A 23,008-nucleotide genomic window follows, 5' to 3' on the forward strand; every position below is an offset into this window, starting at 1 on the left:
TGCCCCAATTATAATTGGCCTGATCTTTTGTAAGATCCGTCAGGGGTTTTGTGATCGAAGCAAAATTATGTATAAAACGCCTATAAAAGTTTGCGAATCCTAAGAATTTCTCTTTTGTTCTTGTTTTTGTTTTTTTTCCATTTTAATCTCATCTTGATTTATGATGTAGCCTAGAAAAGATATCCCAGGAGAATGAAAAATACATTTTTCTAATTGTACACTTAAGTTGTGTGATTTAAGTCTAGATAGTACTATCCTGACGTGTTTTATGTGATCTTTGATGTTACTAGAATACACAAGGATGTCATCTAAATAGATTACGAGAAAAATGTCAAGAATGTTACGAAAAATATCATTAATAAAATACTGGAATGTCACTGGTGCGTTGCAAAGTCCGAAAGGCATGACTATATATACATAGAGACCATATCTGGTCCTAAATGCAGTTAGCCATTCATCTCCGGCTCTTATTCTAACAAGGTTATAGGCACACCTTAGATCCAACTTAGTGAAGACTTTGGCACCTCTTAACCTCTCAATCAATTCTGGGATTAGAGGTAAGGGGTATCAATTTTTCTTAGTATGCTTGTTTAATTCCCTATATCAATTATAGGGCGGAGAGACCCATCCTTGTTTTTCACAAAAAATATCCCATCTCCAGCAGGAGAGGATGAGGGTCTTATGGAACCCTTCTTAAGGTTTTCGTTTATGTAATTCTTAAGGTGTTCAAGCTCAGGTTTAGAAAGAGGGTAGATGTGCCCATAAGGTATAGTAACGTCTGGTAGAAGGTCAATAGGGCAGTCATACGGTCTATGAGGGGGGAGTGTGAGAGCTTCATTTTTGTCAAATATGTCTGAAAAGTCAATATATTCTACAGGAATGTCAGTAGATGTAGAGGATGTGGTTAATAGAATGGAAACAGGAAAAGATGTGGAGGAACAGTAATCAGATGAAAAAGTGAGAGTTAGACTATTCCAATGAATCTGTGGCTGATGAAGACGTAACCACGTGATACCAAGATCTAAAGGATAGATAGGAGAAGAAATAATATCAAATTAAACTGTCTCAGTGTGACCAGTAGAAGTTGTGAGTAGGCGAGGAATAGTCTGTTGTGAAACAGGACCAGAAGAGAGTTGTGAGCCATCAATAACACAGAGGCATTGGGTTGCTTTTGGGAAAAAGTGGTATTTTATTACGTTTTACTAAATCAAAATAAATGAAGTTGCCACATATGACTGTGGTGATCCCACTGTAGAGACAAATGCATCATAAGATAAGAAGAGGTTTTATGTTTAGAATATAAACAATGTTTTAATGGGAGTTTCTTACTGTGTTTCTGTTTTTTGGAGTTGGGGACAAACTCTGACAACGTGGTCCGGTGCTGCACAATACATGCAGAGGTTTAGGGAGCAATGTCTGTTTCTTTTCTTGAGAGGACAACGGTCCTTTTATGAAACTAATGTCCATAGGCTGGTCATGACTAACTGTTGGGTTAGGGGTATTAGAAGTCAGTCTGTGAGTTGGCAGGGAGAAAGCAGTTTTTTCTGACCTTCTTTCCCAAATCCTTCTATCAATAGTTATAGTCAAGGAAAACAAGTCATCAAGCAGGTCTGGGATGCCAGTTCTTGACAACTCATCTTTTATATCTTCAGATAGGCCTAACCTACCTATACTGATTTTTTAAATGAGGAATCTCTAGCCCAAATCTTGAACTGTATGATATAATGTTCTACTGGGTTCCTTAGCTGTCTGAGATTCCTAAGTTTGTTCTCAGCAGTTAGTTGGCGATAGGGGTCGTCATACAAGCTAGACATAGCCTTTAGAAAGTTATCAAGGGAATTCAGAATTGGATCCTGAGACTCATAAAGGCAGTTTGCCCATGCACGTGGTTCATGTATGAGAGGATTGTAAGGACCTTAGACCTATCAGTGGGATAGGTTCTGGGTCTTAATTTGAATAATAACAGAAATGCATTTCTGAACTGCTTAAAGGTGGTTCTATCACCAGATAATCTCTCTGGGAGAGAAACCTGTGGTTCTGACATGTGTCCATTACCAGATCCCTTATCAGAAAGTGTTTCTCTGAGACAGGCTCTTAATCTTTGATTCTCAATCTGTAAATCTCTGAATGCCTGCGTTAGATTATCTAGGTGGAGATTTAGACTATGTATTTGTGGTGACACGTCTGAGGCTTCCATTTCAATAATACAACACGAATCATGTGCTAATATATTCTTTTTTGGGCTGGATTATTATGTCACAGTCAAGTGTATTTGTCTGTATTGATAACACAAGAATGGTAATTTGTATCAAGTGTGTCTGAGTATATGTATTGCCTTGTAACTCTAAACACAAATTATAAAATAGTATAGCCTCTTCAACAGTTAGATAATATATATTTATCGAATATATTACCAGTATTAGGTGAGGCTTTGTGTGAATAACGCCCTTAGACTATGTCAGTATGTTAGGAGTTTGTTTGGCGATTGTATGCTGCTAGGACAAGTAAGTATATGAACAACTCAAATATGGCTTAAATGGAAATAATTGAACAGCACACTTTTAGACAGTCAATGCATTAAAACAATAGAGTACTCACAACCCACTGCAACCTTGCAGTTTACCGGGAAAGAGGGCGGACTGGGAGTTCCGTGATTTGGAGTCTTACGGAGCAGTGAAGATGGCAGTCAGCTTCTGAGAGGTTGTCCGGAGCTGAAGATCCGCTTCGATAACTGTGGGTGCAGCGGTTGTTGTTGGAAGTCCAGGGTAGTGAGTACAGACGCAGGTCAATGACGTCAGAGCCAAGAGAGATTCTCGGAAGAGTGGAATTGAAGTTCCCTTAGTTTCCTACGGTTAGTACTTTGGCTGCTGTTAGAACGTTAGCTGTGGTTTGCTTCAGAGCTGGAGAGGCATGTTAGGCATTATGCTTCAATAATCCAGCAATGAAGCACTGTAGGTGGGCCCTTATACATGGATGTGTTACACATATTGGAGAGTTAAAGTGGTATGAGGAGTTATAGAAGGAGGTTAAGGTGGAACACCGGAGGTATATGACAGGGTGAGAACTTTAAATGAGAAGGGCACAATTTTCTGTTATGTGTTACACCCTATACCTCGAATGTTTAAAACAAACTCCTGTTCAGTGAAAAACCTTATATATTAACCAGAATGATGTGGCGGACATTTTAACCAATACTATAGGTGACTAATATGGAAAAGTTCTATCTGGTGAGTTAAAATTGCAAACACACAAAGTCTTACTAAACAACATGTAAAACAAATATACATAAATTAGAAGGAACTTATGAAGAGGATAGACAACTATCACAGTGTTTAACTCATAGTTACACTAGGAATACAAATTTTGTTAAGAGGCTCGTTCCCACAATATCACTTGTTACATATTTCCGCAATACAAGACTATATACATCTCAGCAACTTGGGAATACAACATAACTATATAATGCACCAATTATCTCTCTTCTCAGCCACTTGGTTATAATTGGAGTATGATGTGTACTTTGGGGGAGGAGAAAAGCTAATTAATTTGGTCTAGAGGGTATGCATGCGAACGTGCAGACTAAAAATAATCTGCTAGTGCACATGCAGTCACCTCCAAAAGTGATCAAAGGCACTCATCCAGTCAATAAACTGGCGGTAGCCCCAATCCTGTCCCCATCCACAACAACGCTTACTCCATCCCCACTCTATACAACATCCACAGTGCTCCTTATGTTAAAGAGCCAAAATTGGGCATAGAGTTGAGTGTATGGTGCCTGAACATCCACTCTGCCTCTCTTTTTAGAAGCAGTTTGTTTTTGTCGCCGCCTCGTGATGGCTTGGGAATGTGATCAATCAGGATCACTCTGACTGAACATACTGGATGTTTCGCCTCCATCCAATGGCACACCACCGGCTGCTCTGATTCTCCTTTCTTTATGGCCTGCCTTATAGCCTTCCTATGGTTTGCCATCCGTTCGCGAATAGTCCCCTGGCAGGCTATAAGGCAGGCCATCAAGAAAGAAAAATCAGAGCAGCAGTTGGTGCACAATTGGATGGAGGCAAAACATCCAGTATCTGCAGTCAGAGTGATCCTGATTGATCACATTCCCAAGCCATCACGAGGCAGCAATAGAAACAAACTGCTTCTAAACTGAGAGGCAGAGTGGATGTTCAAGCTAGACACCATACACCCAAAGGGACTCATTTCTATGCCTGATTTTGGCTCTTTAACGTAAGGTGCACTGTGGATGTTGTATAGAGTGGGGATGGAGTAAGCATGGTTGTGGATGGGGACAAGATTGGGGCTACCTCCAGTCTATTGACTGGATGAGTACCTTTGATCACCTGTCGGAGGTGACTACATGTGGGCTAGCAGATTATTTTTAGTCTGCACGTTCGCATGCATACCCCCTAGACCAGATTAATTTGCTTTTCTCCTCCCCCAATGTACACATCATACTCCAGTTATAATCAAGTGGCTAAAAAAGAGAAATAATTGGTGCATTATATAGTTATGTTGTATTCCCAAGTTACTGAGATGCATATAGTCTTGTATTGCGGAAATATGCAATAAGTGATATTGTGGGAACGAGTCTCTTAACAAAATTCATATTCCTAGTGTAACTATGAGTTAAACACTGTGATAGTTGTCTATCCTCTTGATAAGTTCATTCTAATTTATGTATATTTGTTTTACGTGTTGTTTAGTTTAAGACTTTGTGTGTTTGCACTTTTAACTCATCAGATAGAACTTTTCCATATTAGTCACCTATAGTATTGGTTAAAATGTCCTCCACATAACAGGAAATTGTGCCCTTATAATTTAAAGTACTCACCCGGACATTGCGTAACCATAGTGGAGTTCCGGTATACTTGAAACCAGAAGTGACACAATGGGGCCTAGTTATCAAGCCGTCAATCTCAAATACGCTGGAACTCTGCAGCGTATTTGTGGTGAGGCTGATTCGCCTTAGTTATCAAAGGCTAGAGACCGGCAAAAGTAGAATTTTGTGACGTAAACTTCGATCCGCCGGACTCAGTCCGACATAGATCGATTCTTACGTCACTCCAGATGTTCCGCACACAAGTGCGGCACAATCTGACTACTTTTGCTAGTTATCAAAAAACTAGCAGGTACGCTCTGCACTTTTCCGGCCCAGCGTACCTGGTTTTCAAACCGCCACCCTGGAGGCGGCGGATCCCATAGGAATCAATGGGAGTCTGACCATAGCGAAAGTACAAGTTCGCTGCTGCCCGACATCCCATTGATTTCTATGGGAGATGTCTGCACCTAACACCCTAACATGTACCCCGAGTCTAAACACCTCTAAGCTGTCCCCCCTACACCGCCGCAACTAAATAAAGTGTTTACCCCCTAAACCGCCGCTCCCGGAGCCCACCGCAAGCTACTCTATACATATTAACCCCTAAACCGCTGCTCCCTGAGCCCACTGCAACTATAATAAATGTATTAACCCCTATCCCGCCGCTCCCGGAGCCCACCGCCACCTACATTATACCTAGTAACCCCTATCCTGCCCCCCTATACCGCCGCCCTCTATAATAAAGTTATTAACCCCTATCCTGCTGATCCCGCACCTCGCCGCAACTAAATAAATAGTTTAACCTCTAAACCGCCGCTCCCAGACCCTGCCGCAACCTATATTAAATTTATTAACCCCTAATCTGCCCCCCCTACACCGTCGCCACCTATAATAAATTTATTAACCCCTATCCTGCCCCCCACTACACCGCCGCCACTGTAATAAATTTATTAACCCCTAAACCTAAGTCTAACACTAACCCTAACACCCCCCTAACTTAAATATTAATTAAATAAATCTAAATAATATTTCTATTATGAACTAAATTAATCCTATTTAAAACTAAATACTTACCTTTAAAATAAACCCTAATATAGCTACAATATAAATAATAATTATATTGTAGCTATCTTAGGATTTATTTTTATTTTACAGGTAACTTTCAATTTATTTTAACTAGGTACAATAGCTATTAAATAGTTATTAACTATTTAATAGCTTACCTAGCTAAAATAAAGAGAAATTTACCTGTAAAATAAAAACTAATCTAAGTTACAATTACACCTAACACTACACTATACTTAAATAAATTATTCCTATTTAAAACTAAATACTTACCTGTAAAATAAACCCTAAGATAGCTACAATGTAATTAATATATAAATTGTAGCTATCTTAGGATTTATATTTATTTTACAGGTAACTTTGTATTTATTTTAGCTAGTTAGAATAGTTATTAAATAGTTATTAACTATTTAATAACTACCTAGCTAAAAGAAATACAAAATTACCTGTAAAATAAATCCTAACCTAAGTTACAATTAAACCTAACACTACACTATCATTAAATTAATTAAATAAATCGGAACAGCCAATAGAATGCAAGCTCAATCTGATTGGCTGATTGGATCAGCCAATCGGATTGAACTTGAATCTGATTGGCTGATTCAATCAGCCAATCAGATTTTTCCTACCTTAATTCCGATTGGCTGATAGAATCCTATCAGCCAATCGGAATTGAAGGGACGCCATCTTGGATGACGTCCCTTAAAGGAGCCTTCATTCCTCAGTAGTCCGTCGGTAAAGAAGGATGTTCCGCGTCGGCGGGATGAAGATTGAAGACCCCGCTTGGAAGATGACATCGCCCGGATAGAAGACTTCTTCAGCGCCGCTTGGAAGATGACATTGCCCGGATGGAAGACTTCTTCAGTGCCGACTGGAGGATCACTTCATTGGATGGAAGATTTCTTCAGCGCCCCTTGGAGGATAACTTCTGCCGCTCCGGGTCTCCTCTTCGGTTCCATCGCTGCTCGGCTGAGTGAAGACGACTCAAGGTAGGATGATCTTCAGGGGATTAGTGTTAGGTTATTTTAAGGGGGGTTCGGGTTAGATTAGGGGTATGTGGGTGGTGGGTTTTAATGTTGTGGGGGGGTTGTATTTTTCTTTTACAGGCAAAAGAGCTGAATTCTTTGGGGCATGCCCCACAAAAAGCCCTTTTAAGGGCTGGTAAGGTAAAAGAGCTTTGACATTTTTTAATTTAGAATAGGGTAGGGCATTTTTTTTATTTTGGGGGGGTTTGTTATTTTATTAGGGGGCTTAGATTAGGTGTAAGTAGCTTAAAATTGTTGTAATATTTTTTAAATGTTTGTAACTTATCTTTTTTATTTTTTGTAACTTAGCTTTTTTTATTTTTTGTACTTTAGTTAGTTTATGTAATTGTATTTAATTGTAGTTATTTGTAGGTAATTTATTTAATTTATTTAATGATAGTGTAGTGTTAGGTTTAATTGTAACTTAGGTTAGGATTTATTTTACAGGTAATTTTGTATTTCTTTTAGCTAGGTAGTTATTAAATAGTTAATAACTATTTAATAACTATTCTAACTAGCTAAAATAAATACAAAGTTACCTGTAAAATAAACATAAATCCTAAAATAGCTACAATGTAATTATTAATTACATTGTAGCTATCTTAGGGTTTATTTTACAGGTAAGTATTTAGTTTTAAATAGGAATAATTTATTTAATGATAGTGTAGTGTTAGGTCTAATTGTAACTTAGGTTAGTTTTTATTTTACAGGTAAATTTCTCTTTATTTTAGCTAGGTAGCTATTAAATAGTTAATAACTATTTAATAGCTATTGTACCTAGTTATAATAAATTGAAAGTTACCTGTAAAATAAAAATAAATCCTAAGATAGCTACAATATAATTATTATTTATATTGTAGCTATATTAGGGTTTATTTTAAAGGTAAGTATTTAGTTTTAAATAGGATTAATTTAGTTAATAATAGAAATATTATTTAGATTTATTTAATTAATATTAAAGTTAGGGGGGTGTTAGGGTTAGTGTTAGACTTAGGTTTAGGGGTTAATACATTTATTACAGTGGCGGCGGTGTAGTGGGGGGCAGGATAGGGGTTAATAAATTTATTATAGGTGGCGACGGTGTAGGGGGGGCAGATTAGGGGTTAATAAATTTAATATAGGTTGCGGCAGGGTCCGGGAGCGGCGGTTTAGGGGTTAAACTATTTATTTAGTTGCGGCGAGGTGCGGGATCAGCAGGATAGGGGTTAATAACTTTATTATAGAGGGCGACGGTATAGGGAGGGCAGGATAGGGGTTACTAGGTATAATGTAGGTGGCAGCGGTGTCCGGGAGCGGCGGTTTAGGGGTTAATACATTTATCAGAGTTGCGGCAGGGTCTAGGAGCGGCGGTTTAGGGGTTAATACATTTATCAGAGTTGTGGCAGGGTCTAGGAGCGGCGGTTTAGGGGTTAATAACTTTATTTCGTTGCGGGGGGCTCCGGTATAGGGGGTAGAACAGTGTAGATAGTGTGGGTGCTTAGTGACAGGCTAGCAATAAAGCTGGGAAAAAGCAGAAGAGCAGCGAGATCGGATGAGTGATAACTGTCACAATCCACTGCTCATCGCCCCGTACTTGGTGCGCGTCTTTTTGACAGCTTTATTTGATAACTTAGGCGAAATTTTTCAGGTCCGCGGCGGCAATGTGAGGCGAGCTTAGGCGGGCGTATTGGGCCGGTGAAGGCAGGAAAGTTGACACGTTGATAACTACCCCCCAATATATCCAGTGGACGTCTTTACGGGTGCACCTAGTAAAACACTGCAGTCATATGGAATGACTTTGTGATTGAGCGGGTAGGATATCGATTGACACACGCAATGGGGGATTGTTCCTAATATACTTTAAGAATGTAATTAAGTATATAGTATGGATAGGCGATAAAACCCCATGATTTAGTTTAGTTTATTTTGTTATATTGCACATCACCCGGAAGTACTTGTATACTTCCAGTGCCATTTAAGTATATAGTATGGATGGGCGATAAAGCCCTATGTTTTATGTTGTTGTATTGCACATCACCCGGAAGTACTTGTTGTATCCAGTGCCACAATGTTAAGTTTATACCGGATATGATGTATGTTTGGCGTTTTTTTCACAGGAAGGGGGAGGTACCACTTTATGTTTGTATAGCATTCAAGCACTGCAGCTATATGTTATGTTGAAAATGTGATTGTTTTCAAGGGGGGTTATTCTTTTCAATACCCACTGTAGGAATGTAAAATATGCGTTTTGCGCATCATGTTTCTCGTCAGGTTAGTGCACATAAGAACTAAGTATTCTTAGGGGTCAATTTATCAAGTTCTGTATGGAGCTTGATGCCCCGTGTTTCTGGCAAGCCTTCAGGCTCACCGGAAACAGAAGTTATGAAGCAGCAGTCTAAAGACCGCTGCTCCATAACCTCTCCACCTGCTCTGAGGCGGCGGACAGAAATCAACCCGATCAAATATGATCGGGATGATTGACACCCCCCGCTAGCGGCTGCTTGGGTGCAAATCTGCAGGGGGCGGCATTGCACCAGCAGTTCACAAGAACTGATATGCTACATCGTATAATGTCCGTCTGCACAATAATAAATAGACTCCCAAAGGTGCGTTATTGAAATATTACATATAAAATATTAATAAAAATTAATATAAATGATTAAAATGCATAAACAAACTGTTATATATTCTACATATTCCATAGAATATATCTAAATATTTTACAGTATCTATTCATTTTAAATTATTTCTATTCATTGTTATTAAAAAAATGTATACTGTACATAATATTTCAATAACGCGCCTTAAGAATCCTAAATTGTGAAACACAATGTGCAAAACGCATATTTTACATTCCTATGTTCTTCACATAGAAATTTATATATATATATATATATATATATATATATATATATATATATATATATATATATATATATGATACAAAAAACATATGTGAACACATCTTTGCACACACCTATATATATATATATATATATATATATATATATATATACACAGTATATATATCCTCCATGTGTATCTGCACTCACAATGCAATAAGGTCATCAACCAGGGTACAAAGTCAATAGTATTCACAGTATATTCCAATCAGGGACTGCACTTACTGGATTTAGAGGTACGCAGCCCCCTTAATCAGACCAGACAATAGTGCAAGTGAAATTAAGTAGTCATGGCAACATCATGGTTGCCAAGCAACGAATGCGACACACATATACAGGTGGCCCTCGGTTTACACCGGTTCAATTTGCGCCGTTTCAGAATAACAACCTTTTTTTCAGTCATGTGACTGCTATTGAAAAGCATTGTGTGCGTTGATTAAAATAGCCAGTAGGTGGAGCTGTCCTCTTATGTTGCAGCAAAGATACACACATGCAGGCTGAAATGAATCAGTGTACACAGACCACAGACATTAGCTATCGAGCAAAGCTTTCAAAGGAACAAGATCTTCCTGTCTATGAATCAACCCATACTGGAATACATAGAATTGCTGCAGACCCAATATTATCTACCATCCTAACAATGCAAAGAACTGTCTAGAAAAATGCAAGTAAAGTTTGTGTTGTATGATTTTTTTTATTAGGGTTATAGCTGTTCAGCAAAAATTTTTGTTCATTTAACTTAGTTTGATGATGATACAATCTGTTGTGTAATTATTTTATTAGGTGCTGTTCAGCAAATGTTTGTTCATTTAACTTAGTTTAATTATATATTCTGTGTTGTGATTATATTATTAGGTTTAAAATGCTGTTTAGCATTTAAAGTCTTCATTTCAAAGCTTTAAAAATAATGTATTAGGTGTTACTTATGACAATTTTGAGATGGGCCTGGAACCTAACTCCCTCACTTCCCATTGACTTATATTATAAACTGGGTTTCGATTTACAACGGTTTCGATTTACAACCATTCCTTCTGGAACCTAACCCCGGCGTAAACTGAGGGCTACCTGTATTTAAAAATAATAAAACCATACATGACAATTAATCTATTGCATATACGTGTACCTTCATCCCCATCAACTAAAAATGTATACACCTATACCTTATATATAACAGTAGTGTATTCCATTAAAAACATCAACATAAAAACATAAAAGACCCTGTGTATAGATTGTGTCAATGTATATCACTGAAATGTGTTATATTAGATAAGCCAGCCTATCAAAAGTATATAAACAGCATCAACCTTTGTGACAGAACCTAGCAGGTAGACACTAGACCCCCAGGGGACATACTATGGGGACAGATGAACCGGTAAAGCGTTATGTCCCAGAGAATATGTTATGCGGACAAATGGCCAAGTAATAAGCGCTATGTCTACATGCTGCAGTATGCAAATGCTTAATTTAACACTAGCCACTTTTTATGTAAATGAAATATTGTGGTGCTTTCTAGTGGCTAAACTATATAACACGCTTGCATATCTCATCCTATGAGGTTGTACAACTACCGATGTAAAATTAGTACCTGTATAACTTCTAACAGCCATGTTTGCTGTATGTCACTAGACAACCCTGCTGTTTAGTTAAAAACAGGCGTGGAAAGATGAGTCCGATGTCTGCGTGCATCAGAACAAACCTCATGGCTAATTAGCATAATCAGCAGACGTGTATGACTCTTTTGCGCTGCATGCAAGTGTATCCCTCCCATCTAGGCACAACAGCATATCACCGTTTAGTGCAAGTCAGTCACCATGTTCTGTACTATAAAACACTCTGTGTCTAATAGTATTATGACTGTGAGATTATAATATGTATTCCACCAGATAGTGTATATCCAAGTCTATCTGTTGTTTGTGCATGTCTATACGCGTTTATTGCAGGTCATGTACTGCCATTACAGATAAATAATAAAGTATAAAGTAAATTGTCAGTCAAGGTCATGTGGCAAAATCGCCAATATAATATATTATATAATATAATTGGGGACATTTATGTGCACCATCCATGCATCCAAATGTATACTATGCGGACTATATAGTGCCACATGTGACTCCTAAGCATCCTATCATTACGATGTGGCCTGTTAGAAGAGCCATTAAATCCAAGCTTAAAAAGAAAACCCATAGAGGTAGAAGAGCAGGTATAAAGTTGAAAAAGAAATCTCTGGAAATCACACAGACACATAAAAAATGTGAAGACAAACCAATTGTAATTCCCTCTACAAGTAATGATATTATTAATCATACTAATGATCTGGAAAACACAGAGAATAAAGGGATATACAATTTGAGTAACATAAATCTAAGCCACAAGGACAAGGAAGTATTGTCCTTAGGTCTTTCTTATGCTCCATCTAGAGGCTTGGATAAATTCCAAACCTATACACACGTGAAACAGCTAGTGAGAAAACTTACTCTTAAAAGATTCTTTTGCAAATCAGCATTGGAAAAAACAAACTCTCAACCAAACATAGATATGAGAGCAATTGGTAATCCTACACAAGATAAGTTGGAATATACGAATCTTAAGCCTAAATCCACTTTTTTCCCCATTACGCATAAGGGACCCCAAATTGAAACATTCGAAAATGTAGTATGTGATGATATAAAGAAACTTAAGGACAATAACATCAAAAAATTCCATCATAATTTAACCAAGACACAGATGGACACAATAAAAGGCCTAGAAGATAACAAAGCTATCATAGTAAAGCCGGCCGACAAGGGAGGGGGGATTGTTATTCTAAACAAAGATGATTACAATAAGGAGTCAGATAGAATTCTGGGGGATCTAGAGACTTACGAGGTCTTAAATTCGGACCCTACAGAAAGATATAAAAGAGAACTAGACTCCATACTACTGTCAGCCAAAAGGAAAGGAGTAATTAATAACCATGAGTACAGGTATATATCCATACAACATCCAAGGATACCTGTATTCTACTACCTTCCCAAAATCCACAAGAGGCTGAACAATCCCCCCGGTAGGCCTATCATATCAGGCATAGGCTCAATTTCCTGCAACCTATCAGAATACATAGACAGGAGACTTCAAAAACATGTACAAAAATTGCCCTCTTATCTCAGGGACTCAACTGAAGTCCTGAACATACTCAACAGTCTAGAATGGAATAGACAATACATTCTGGCTACTTGTGACGTCACTGCTCTTTATACGAGCATCCCACATGACCTGGGTCTGGAAGCAGTCAGACACTTTATGGAGAAGGATATAGAACTGAGTCAGGAACAAAGAGAATTTGTCCTGGAAGGTATCTCATACATCCTCAGCCACAACTATTTCAACGACAGAGGAGTATTTTACAACCAAAAATGCGGAACAGCTATGGGGACCAGGTTTGCGCCTAGCTATGCCAACTTGTATATGGGCCAATGGGAGAACCTGTTTTGGGACTCCTGCCCAGCAGGCGCAGACCTGGTCCTTTATAAGAGGTACATAGATGACATCCTCATTGTGTGGAAGGGGTCTGTCGAAGACCTTCAACATACCATAAATGTGATGAACAATAACAGAATGAACTTAAAATTCACACATGAAATAAGTAAATATAACATCCACTTTCTAGATCTGAATATAAATGTAAAACAAGGGAAACTCTCGACATCCACATACTTTAAGGATGTAGACTGTAGCAACTACATCCATCAAACCAGCTGTCACCATCATAGATGGAAATCAAATATCCCGAAAGGACAGCTGATGAGGATCAGGAAAAACTGCTCTGACACAGATAAATGGAAGGAACAGTCTGAAATCCTGAAAAAAAGATTCATGGGCAGGGGATACGATGAAAAGACCATACATAAAACAATAGAAGAAGTGGAGAAAATGGACAGAAGATCGATGCTGAAATATAAAGAAAAGACCCCACAAGGAAGTAATACCATAAAGGTACCTTTTATCTCGGAATACAGTGAGAATAAGTTTCTAATTGAAAAGATAATTAAGAAACACTGGCATTTTCTCAAAGAAGATAACATAATTGGGAAGGATCTGGAAGAGTCCCCCACGTTCATATATAGGAAAACAAAAAATCTAAAAACTATGATTGCCCCCAGTGTACCTATAGCAACCAGAAAGACCAGAATAAATGATGTATATGGCAAACAATTAAAAGGCTTTTTTCCATGCCATTTATGTAAAGCCTGTGAACACGGTAGGAAAAGCCAGACGTTCAAATCTAAGATTACAAAAGAGTCTTTTAATATGAAAGAAATGATCAGGTGCCAGGACTCGGGCGTCATATACCTAATTGAATGTGGACTACAATATATAGGACAAACCTCCAGGAAACTCCGAGACAGAATTCGAGAGCACCTCTTACAGATAAAGTGGGGCAAGGAGGACTTTCCACTGTATAAACATTTCAAGGAAGTCCATAATGGTAACAATAAAACCTTTAAATATATGGGCATCAGCAGACCAATAAAGAATTGGAGAGGGGGGGATTTTGAAAGACAACTTTTGAAAGTAGAATCTAAGTGGATTTTCCTGTTAGACTGTACCTTTCCCAAAGGTCTAAATAGCAGCACGGAAATATTCCATCTATTATGAGCTAAGTCTACTTAACAGTCAATATCCACTAACCCCATATCTGATCCCTCATAACGTTGATGTGATGGGCGAAAAAATGTGGAAATATACCAAATGGCCCTCCATCTTATGTATTTTGAAACTTGTGTATTTTTGAGAGTTTGGTTCTTTGGAGTTTTAAAGTTTTAGAGTTCAAGCATTTTAGAATTTAGAAATCACTGGTATTCTTCTTAAAGTCGTTATTTAAAGAAGAGACCGAGAACTCTTAGATTTTTAATCCATTTTTCAACCCAGCTGTTTTACTTTTTAATTCTAACATTTTAATTCTCACATTTTAATTTTCACCTTTTCGCTCTTATCCTATAATTCTCAGTTTTAAACAATACAGTTTTTTATATATGTTCTTATATACGTATATTAAAGGGGTTTTTATATACACTATATATACACTATCCACTTATATATTCTGTCCTATACACACATATATACATAACCTGTTTATTAGAGTAAGGGTCCACTATGACCAACGGAGTTTTGGGTTCTGAGACCCAGATATTTCAATTTGTCGATCCCAAGTGCCATAATAAATGTAAATTCCTATCTCCTTTATATGTTTTTATATGTTTCAAAATTATGTGGAAATATCTTTATAACAGATTTGAAATAGACCAATATAATGTTAACAAACACGCATTTATCATACTTATCTAAAAGGTTGTATATACAGTTTTTGCATTTTTGTATTTTTATATGAATTTTATGTTCCATAATGGATCAATACAATGCCGATCACGTTTAGTATATATATACATATATACCATTTTATTATATTTAGACAGATCCTGAGCCTAATACCACCAATTATAATACATTTGTAAAAAGCATATACACCTCAGGTTTTCAGAGACATAATCCCTGCGGACAGAGGTACAACATGCGGTAAAAGTAGAGCCAACCGGAAGTGCGTACACGAGCTACGACGTCACTTCCGGCTAATCTCCACTTCCGGTGAAAACATCCGGCAAACGAGATACGGCCTTACATATTAACTACAATGTTAAGGAATATTACGAAATAAGAAATACAAATAACACACAGTGAGTAATGAATTAGGATTTATACATAACAAAAAGGCGCAATTTTCGGCACGGCTTTTTTGGCGCGAATTTTGGGCGCCAAAACTAATCCAATCCCATTGGCCAACCAATATATTTAAGGCAAGCAAACTAGAGAGCCGGTACCAGTCTTGAGAAAGGTTCTTTGTGAACCGAAACGCGTTGGCTAACTGGTATTACGGCTCAGGATCTCATTCGGTGAGTTTATTACCTTTACCCTTATCTTTTAGTAGCTTTATTGCACTATGTTCGCTTTTCTTATCATTTTATAGGTTCAAGATGATACCACTGAAGTTCTAACACACACCTCAAGAAGAGGACCCACACTTAGGAATCCTATTACCACACTTGTTTGGATATATTTTGAGTTACAACAGACTTTTTGACAACATTTGCATTTGGAGTTATCACAACCTTTTTGGGAACATTTGTTATATTATATATATCACTATTTTTAAGGATATATTTGACATTCACTAAGGCATATTTTTGGTATACACCCCACTCATTTTTATTTTTATTTTTACAATTATTTTTCACTTTTACACAGTTGTGATATCACAAGTTGTATTTTTTACCATTTTGTTTTTCATTTTTTGGAGGCAATTAATCTATTTTTTCACATTTTTTCATTTTTTCATATCTCTGAGTGGTTCACTAAGTTTGAACACACCAGCATTGGGACATTTTAGAAGTCGATATACCATAGGATCACATGACTATTCCTCAGATTTTTAAGACTTTATTTCTATTTTTATAAACCCCCCCTTTTTATGTGCACATAATGGTACCATAGATCTTTTTTTCAAGATCCTGTTTATGAAATTTTGGTTTTAAAGGATTTCTTACAACTGTCATTTATGTATTTTATGTATATACACATTGTCAAGGATTTTTAACCATATATGTCATATTAAATGTTATTAGCAAAACACATTGTCAAGGATTTTTAACCATATATGTCATATTAAATGTTATTAGCAAAACATAATAAATGTTTTTAGCAAAGCATATAGGAGCGTTTGATCCATTATAAATTCCTTTTTCCATACATTGTATTATTCATGCACTTAGACCTATCGGCTATTTGTATTACTATCATATACACCACTTATAGGTATAACAACCAATCATGGACACCATCTTTAGCCACAAACCCTTCTTCTAGGGCTTTGTAGCGCTGTACTCACCAAGCACTTTTAACCTATTGTCACTTTGGGATCTGGTTGGGAGATTCCGCAACAGGAGTACAGCTTGTATGGTTGACATCTTGGCGCTGCAAGATATATATTCATAACATTATAATATGTATTCCACCAGATAGTGTATATCCAAGTCTATCTGTTGTTGGTGCATGTCTATACGCGTTTATTGCAGGTCATGTACTGCCCTTACAGATAAATAATAAAGTATAATGTAAATTGTCAGTCAAGGTCATGTGGCAAAATCGCCAATATAATATATTATATAATATAATTGGGGACATTTATGTGCACCATCCATGCATCCAAATGTATACTATGCGGACTATATAGTGCCACATGTGACTCCTAAGCATCCTATCATTACGATGTGGCCTGTTAGGGTATAGGTATCACTGAGTAGTGTGTGGGTATTCACCATCAACTTCCTATATAGGGTTATGCTATAGGTGTAAATATAGTTAGGTACGTTGCTGGAATGGAGTGTTAGCAAAGGGCTCAACAGCAGGTTTGAGACTGCGACTATTCTAGGTATAAAGGATGGATATTAAACAGAACCTTATGACAAAATATACAACACAATGCACCTTGGAGTATATCATATAACCCACCTCTTTCATATTATACCACCCTATTAGTCATACGTGTATCATGATCATCAGATCCTAGGCAATGGAAAAACAATGTCTAAATCATATATTCATATTAGCATCTAGACCCTGTGTCTGAGTTTATCATATATAATGTATAACAACTCATATAGTGGGACCTCAAGTAGTTCATTATCATTGGTCCCCTGTTACAAGTGGCAATCAGGGTCTCAAAAAATATAAAGATGACATCGCCCGGATAGAAGACTTCTTCAGCACCGCTTGGAAGATGACATCACCCAGATGGAAGACTTCTTCAGCGCCGACTGGAGGATCACTTCATCGGATGGAAGATTTCTTCAGCGCCCCTTGGAGGATAACTTCTGCCGCTCCGGGTCTCCTCTTCGGTTCCATCGCTGCTCGGCTGAGTGAAGACGACTCAAGGTAGGATGATCTTCAGGAGATTAGTGTTAGGTTATTTTAAGGGGGGTTTGGGTTAGATTAGGGGTATGTGGGTGGTGGGTTTTAATGTTGGGGGGGTTGTATTTTTCTTTTACAGGCAAAAGAGCTGAATTCTTTGGGGCCTGCCCCACAAAAAGCCCTTTTAAGGGCTGGTAAGGTAAAAGAGCTTTGAACTTTTTTAATTTAGAATAGTGTAGGGCATTTTTTTTATTTTGGGGGGGTTTGTTATTTTATTAGGGGGCTTAGATTAGGTGTAAGTAGCTTAAAATTGCCGCTCCGGGTCCAAACAAAGCCAAGTAATAGTAACAACAACAAAAATGGCAAATCATCGCTCTGCAATTCGGAGTGCACTAGACAAAGGAGTCTCTGATCAACCGGTAGCAAGACACTTTTTATATGCCAAACATAAGGTCACGGACCTAATATTTATCCTAATAGACCATGTTCCACCATTGAGACGGGGAGGTGATCGGGAAAGAACACTCTTACAGATGGAAGCACGATGGATACATCATCTGTGTACCCTACATCCTAAAGGTTTGAACATGTCAAATGACTGGCACTGCTTCCTTAGAACTATGTAGGATGGGTGAGTAACTATGATATAACTACTGTCGTATTGTGCTCTATGCTCCATAACCAGTGTGAATGACATGCCATAGTGTGACCCCCACTAGGTCGGGGCCAAGGTTAGCCATAATACATATTAAAGGTTGTACTGTAGGTCTTGCCTGAATGAATAAAGCAACTAAGTAGGGTACCCCACTGGAAATATAAACCACTACACTGATGTCCTGGATACTAACATTTGACTTTTAACTAATGTTATGATGAATTATATACTGGTTTTTAAATATCTATACCACATGATAGCTACGATACATATTCTTTATATTTTTTGAGACCCTGATTGCCACTTGTAACAGGGGTCCAATGATAATGAACTACTTGAGATCCCACTATATGAGTTGTTATACATTATATATAGTCTGTAGGTTCTCACTGTGGTATGCGTGTAACAGATTTGCTTTAAACCAAAAACAGAATGTATTATTTGAAAATGATTGTCCCAAGCCGTGCAAAAATGGCCATTTTGCGGGGTTTCAGAAAAAAATAAATAAACAAGTTAATCTGGTAAATTTTATATGTATGTCGTACGCTATGAAATAGATGTTTTTCTGAGAAAGGAAAAAAGGGAGTGAATCTCTGGTATGAAAGATGAAATGAGCTTGTCTGTATCGCTGTACAAATATGAAACTGTTTCTTTCTGTTTCCCTGCTGGGAAATCAGACGTTTTAAGGAGATATTCGGTAATGTTATTTTATATACCTGTATTTTAAAGTCACCAGCATGTTTTAAGTAGGTGGTATTCATATGCAGTTTTAGTTTTAAGGGATAATTGTTTTTCGGCATGTAAAGATATGATATTCTTTTTGCAAGTGAAGTAACGGCTTTGAAAGTGGCTTTGAAAGTGCGATGGTGTGTGTGATTTTTTTGTCACGCTATGGTAAATATGAAACTGTTTCTGGTATGATTAATGGGTTAACGTATGTTGTATTTGTAAGGTCTGTGCACAGAGTTGGTGCACCCAATGACATATAGTTATAAGCTGTAATTGAAAGTTTATCTAAAAGTGCGTCCGTTTTTGTTGCAAGTAAATTAATCTGCAGGTCATGCTACAGTACAGAGGTGAAATTTGTGTGGTAAATAATACAAGCAGCCTAAATTATGGTTGGGATATACATATGTAATTTACGTGATGAATGGTTAGTCCTTAAAGGGACAGTTCACTGTAACAAGGTGTTGCTATTAATGTATTGTCCATGACTTGTTATACAAGCTGCATAGTATAACATATAGGAGAAATTGTATTTGCAAGTTTATTTGTATATATATGAAGTAGCTGGTTTTATGCTTTCAAAACACAGTTGATTGCAATGGGTTGAATTTTAGATAATAAGAATATCTCATTATCTTATATTTGTCTGTAAAATCAGAGCTCAGTGTGTAGACGGAGCAATAGAAAATTGTCATTTTCTTATTTAAAGGACCAGTGCAATAACACTGTATTAGTAGTTTGCTAAATATATTTTAAGAGACCTTTCTTTGTATATATTTATTTAAAATTTGCTGTTCAGATAGCAGATATTTCTTTTTGCAGCATAACTTAATTCTCTCTGTAATGCAAACTGAAGTGATAAGTTGTCTACAATTTTAGTGTAGGGATCCGGGAGACTAGCGGACAGAAAAGAAAAAAAACGAGAAAAAACAGAGGAGTGAAAATATTTAAAGGGATACAGGAAAACTGATATAACATCTGAGAATTTTTTTTTTTTTTTTTTTAATTTCTTTTTATTGAAGATAGTCCAGGCATACAACAAGTAAACAATTACATACAAATTATCTAATACTTAGTGCTGTTACAGTAAAGGCTGGATAAAAGATGCATGATAGGCAACTAGTAGGGTATCAGGTTACAAACACGTATGTATGAGTACAGGTATACCCCACTCATACAGCGGGTTAGGGACCGGAGCCCCGCTGTAAAGTGAAAACCGCCTTAAAGTGAAACAAGGCAGTTTTAGCTTTCTTTTCAGTGTTTAAAATCTTGAAAACATGTTTGAACTAACTTATATTATGGGTGCAATAGTGCTACGTTTAGTTTAACACTAGCACAGCAAGTATTCAATTAGTATTTAATAAATACTGTACCTGTAAAATAGTGACAATTACTGTAGTAAAATTTGCCAGACTATAACACTGAGACACAGATTACACTGTAATGCTATAAACAGAGTGATCTAAGCATAACAAAATGGTGCCAGTCACTTTTCTAGCAATCTCATGATGATTACAGCACTGTTTCAAAATCCTTGGAGGTTGAACTTCAGCTCCACAAAGCGCTGTATTAGCGAATCGCTGTAAAGTGAAGCGCTGTAAAGTGAGGTATACCTGTATATACTTAACATAGGTACGACATGTTATTATGATTGATTTGACCCAGATTTCTTTGATATGTGTTACCTGGACTTCCTCCCTTTTCTTTTTTAACTAGTTTAACTAAACTAAACTAAACAAAACAATAAACTAACTAAGCAAGACACTAAATTAAACTAAACACCCCACTGTCCTCTTAGATCCAGGAGTGAGTGCGGTGGTGCTCTGGCGGGATAAAATCATAGCTACGCAGTTCTTAGTCGGGTATAGCTGGTATGGTAAAGTAAGTATGTTGCTCAGCACAATACGATTGCAGTATAATCTAATTAAACAAATATGAGGTTGGTCTCTATACGTTGTCGGAAGCGTGCTGCAACAAAAATGAAATAAAAGTAATCTAAGTAGTCTCATGCCTAGAACAAGCCTGCACAATCTGTTAAGGTCTATCTAATCTAATAAGGCCGTATAAGGAGGGGAGGACATCTCATTAACTGTTAAGTTTTATTGCTCAATACTTCAAGCCTGACTACCCTGATAGGATAATGTATGCAGTAACCTAATCATTTCCGGGAAGTGTGAATGGTATATGTGGGTGCACAGACCATGCAGAGTGATGAGACATATATGAATAAGTATTAAGACAACCGTTTGCAGAGACTTTCTAAGCGTTAGCAGATGTAATTTATGAGATATTTCTAATAAAAGCACAATGACCCTAATGTTATCTGCTAGAATAAATTAGTTAGAGATTTAACCCACAAGGAAATTAGGATATAGAAACAAAGTATAGGGATGTGCAGAATTGGTTCTGAACCCAATATACTGAGCTAAATTGCGGTGTAAACAGTTAATCTGTATGATTTTGAGTATGAGGCTGGGCCTGTATAAGAATATTTATGGGAAGCATAAATGTAGTAAACTTAGTTGGATCCCTAAGGAGGCAGACGCAATGCATTCAGTAGATAAAATGGCTTCATTACACTAGAACTATATCTGCTAACGGATTTTCATGATTAAACAAAAAACAAACAATAAACAAAACAAACATACATTATGCATAGGGGCGATCAGAAATTAACATACCTTAAATATCTCAGTATTTCAAACATATAGAGATGTGGCTGGGCATGACTAGCATCTTTGAGTTTGATAAGAGACCCCATGACAATTAAGAATACATAAATAAATAAAGAAAAATTACAACAACCAAGGAAAAAGAGGACAGTAAAATCTGTCTAACCTAATTGCAAAGAAAAATTGATCCACTTAGGGATCAGCGTTAAGCACAACCTGATACCGTGTATTGTCCGGTGTGATGCAGCCGGGTAGCCCATCAGTCCAAACACACAAGAGTCAAGTCCCTTCCCTCTAGCCGACACCTACTTTGCCTAAGGCCAAGGATCGATCACACAGGTCTGACAACCAACTGGGCTGGAATATGAAGTGGCGCGGAAAGGGCAGCTCCCCCGACAGAAAAGGCTGTGAGCATTGAGGGGGGCATTCAGAGGTATTCTCCCCTGGCATGTTTGCAGGCAGGAATAGTGAGAGTGGCAGATTGTGCTGTTGTACCAGGCAATGATCCTGCAGCGGAACAGCGAGACAGACCAGCATTGAGTCAGGACCGCTCCCTCTCTTATTCCTGTTTGGCATGCAGATAACGTCGGAAGCTGTTCTGAAGGAGGGTTTGGTCGCCGTCGGCACTTCCATACAGCTCGCAGACACATCGACTGTGTTTAGGCTCCTGACATCCAAGGTGGGGTTCATTACTTGTGTTAAGGGTAGCTGCACCGTGGGTGAGTTCAGGGGAGACAAACCCTCCATTCCATAGTGCGATAAAGGTGTTGCGGTCGGGCTGGAGTAGATAGCACCTGGGTTATCAGTCACAACGGGTCTTTGCAAGTGAGTGGGTAGGGGGATTCCCAGGTTTCGTGCTGAAGAGCCGATTTGCAGGTTTGCCGTTGTTTTGGTGGGGTAGAACCTTCCAGCGGCACGAACCACTTTATGCAGTTTCTCATAGCTGTGTGTTAAGCGGTTAATTGCAGGCATAAAAACTGCAAGTATCTGTGCAGCAGTGATACCCTCTGATTCCATAATTCCATTTGAAAATCAATAGGCGGGCAGTCAATATTCACAAAGTCCCTCGTGGGTTCTATTTTAGTTAAATGCCTTCCGGGGTAGAAGGGAATGGTATTCTTCTATCTGTTTAAGGTTCCCGGACAACTTAAGTGTCAAGGGAGATACAGATGGCTTAGCGTGATGGCAATCTTGTAAAGATTAGAAGAGGATTTCTT

Source organism: Bombina bombina, chromosome 5 (assembly GCF_027579735.1).
Source record: "Bombina bombina isolate aBomBom1 chromosome 5, aBomBom1.pri, whole genome shotgun sequence".
Classification (NCBI taxonomy): domain Eukaryota; kingdom Metazoa; phylum Chordata; class Amphibia; order Anura; family Bombinatoridae; genus Bombina; species Bombina bombina.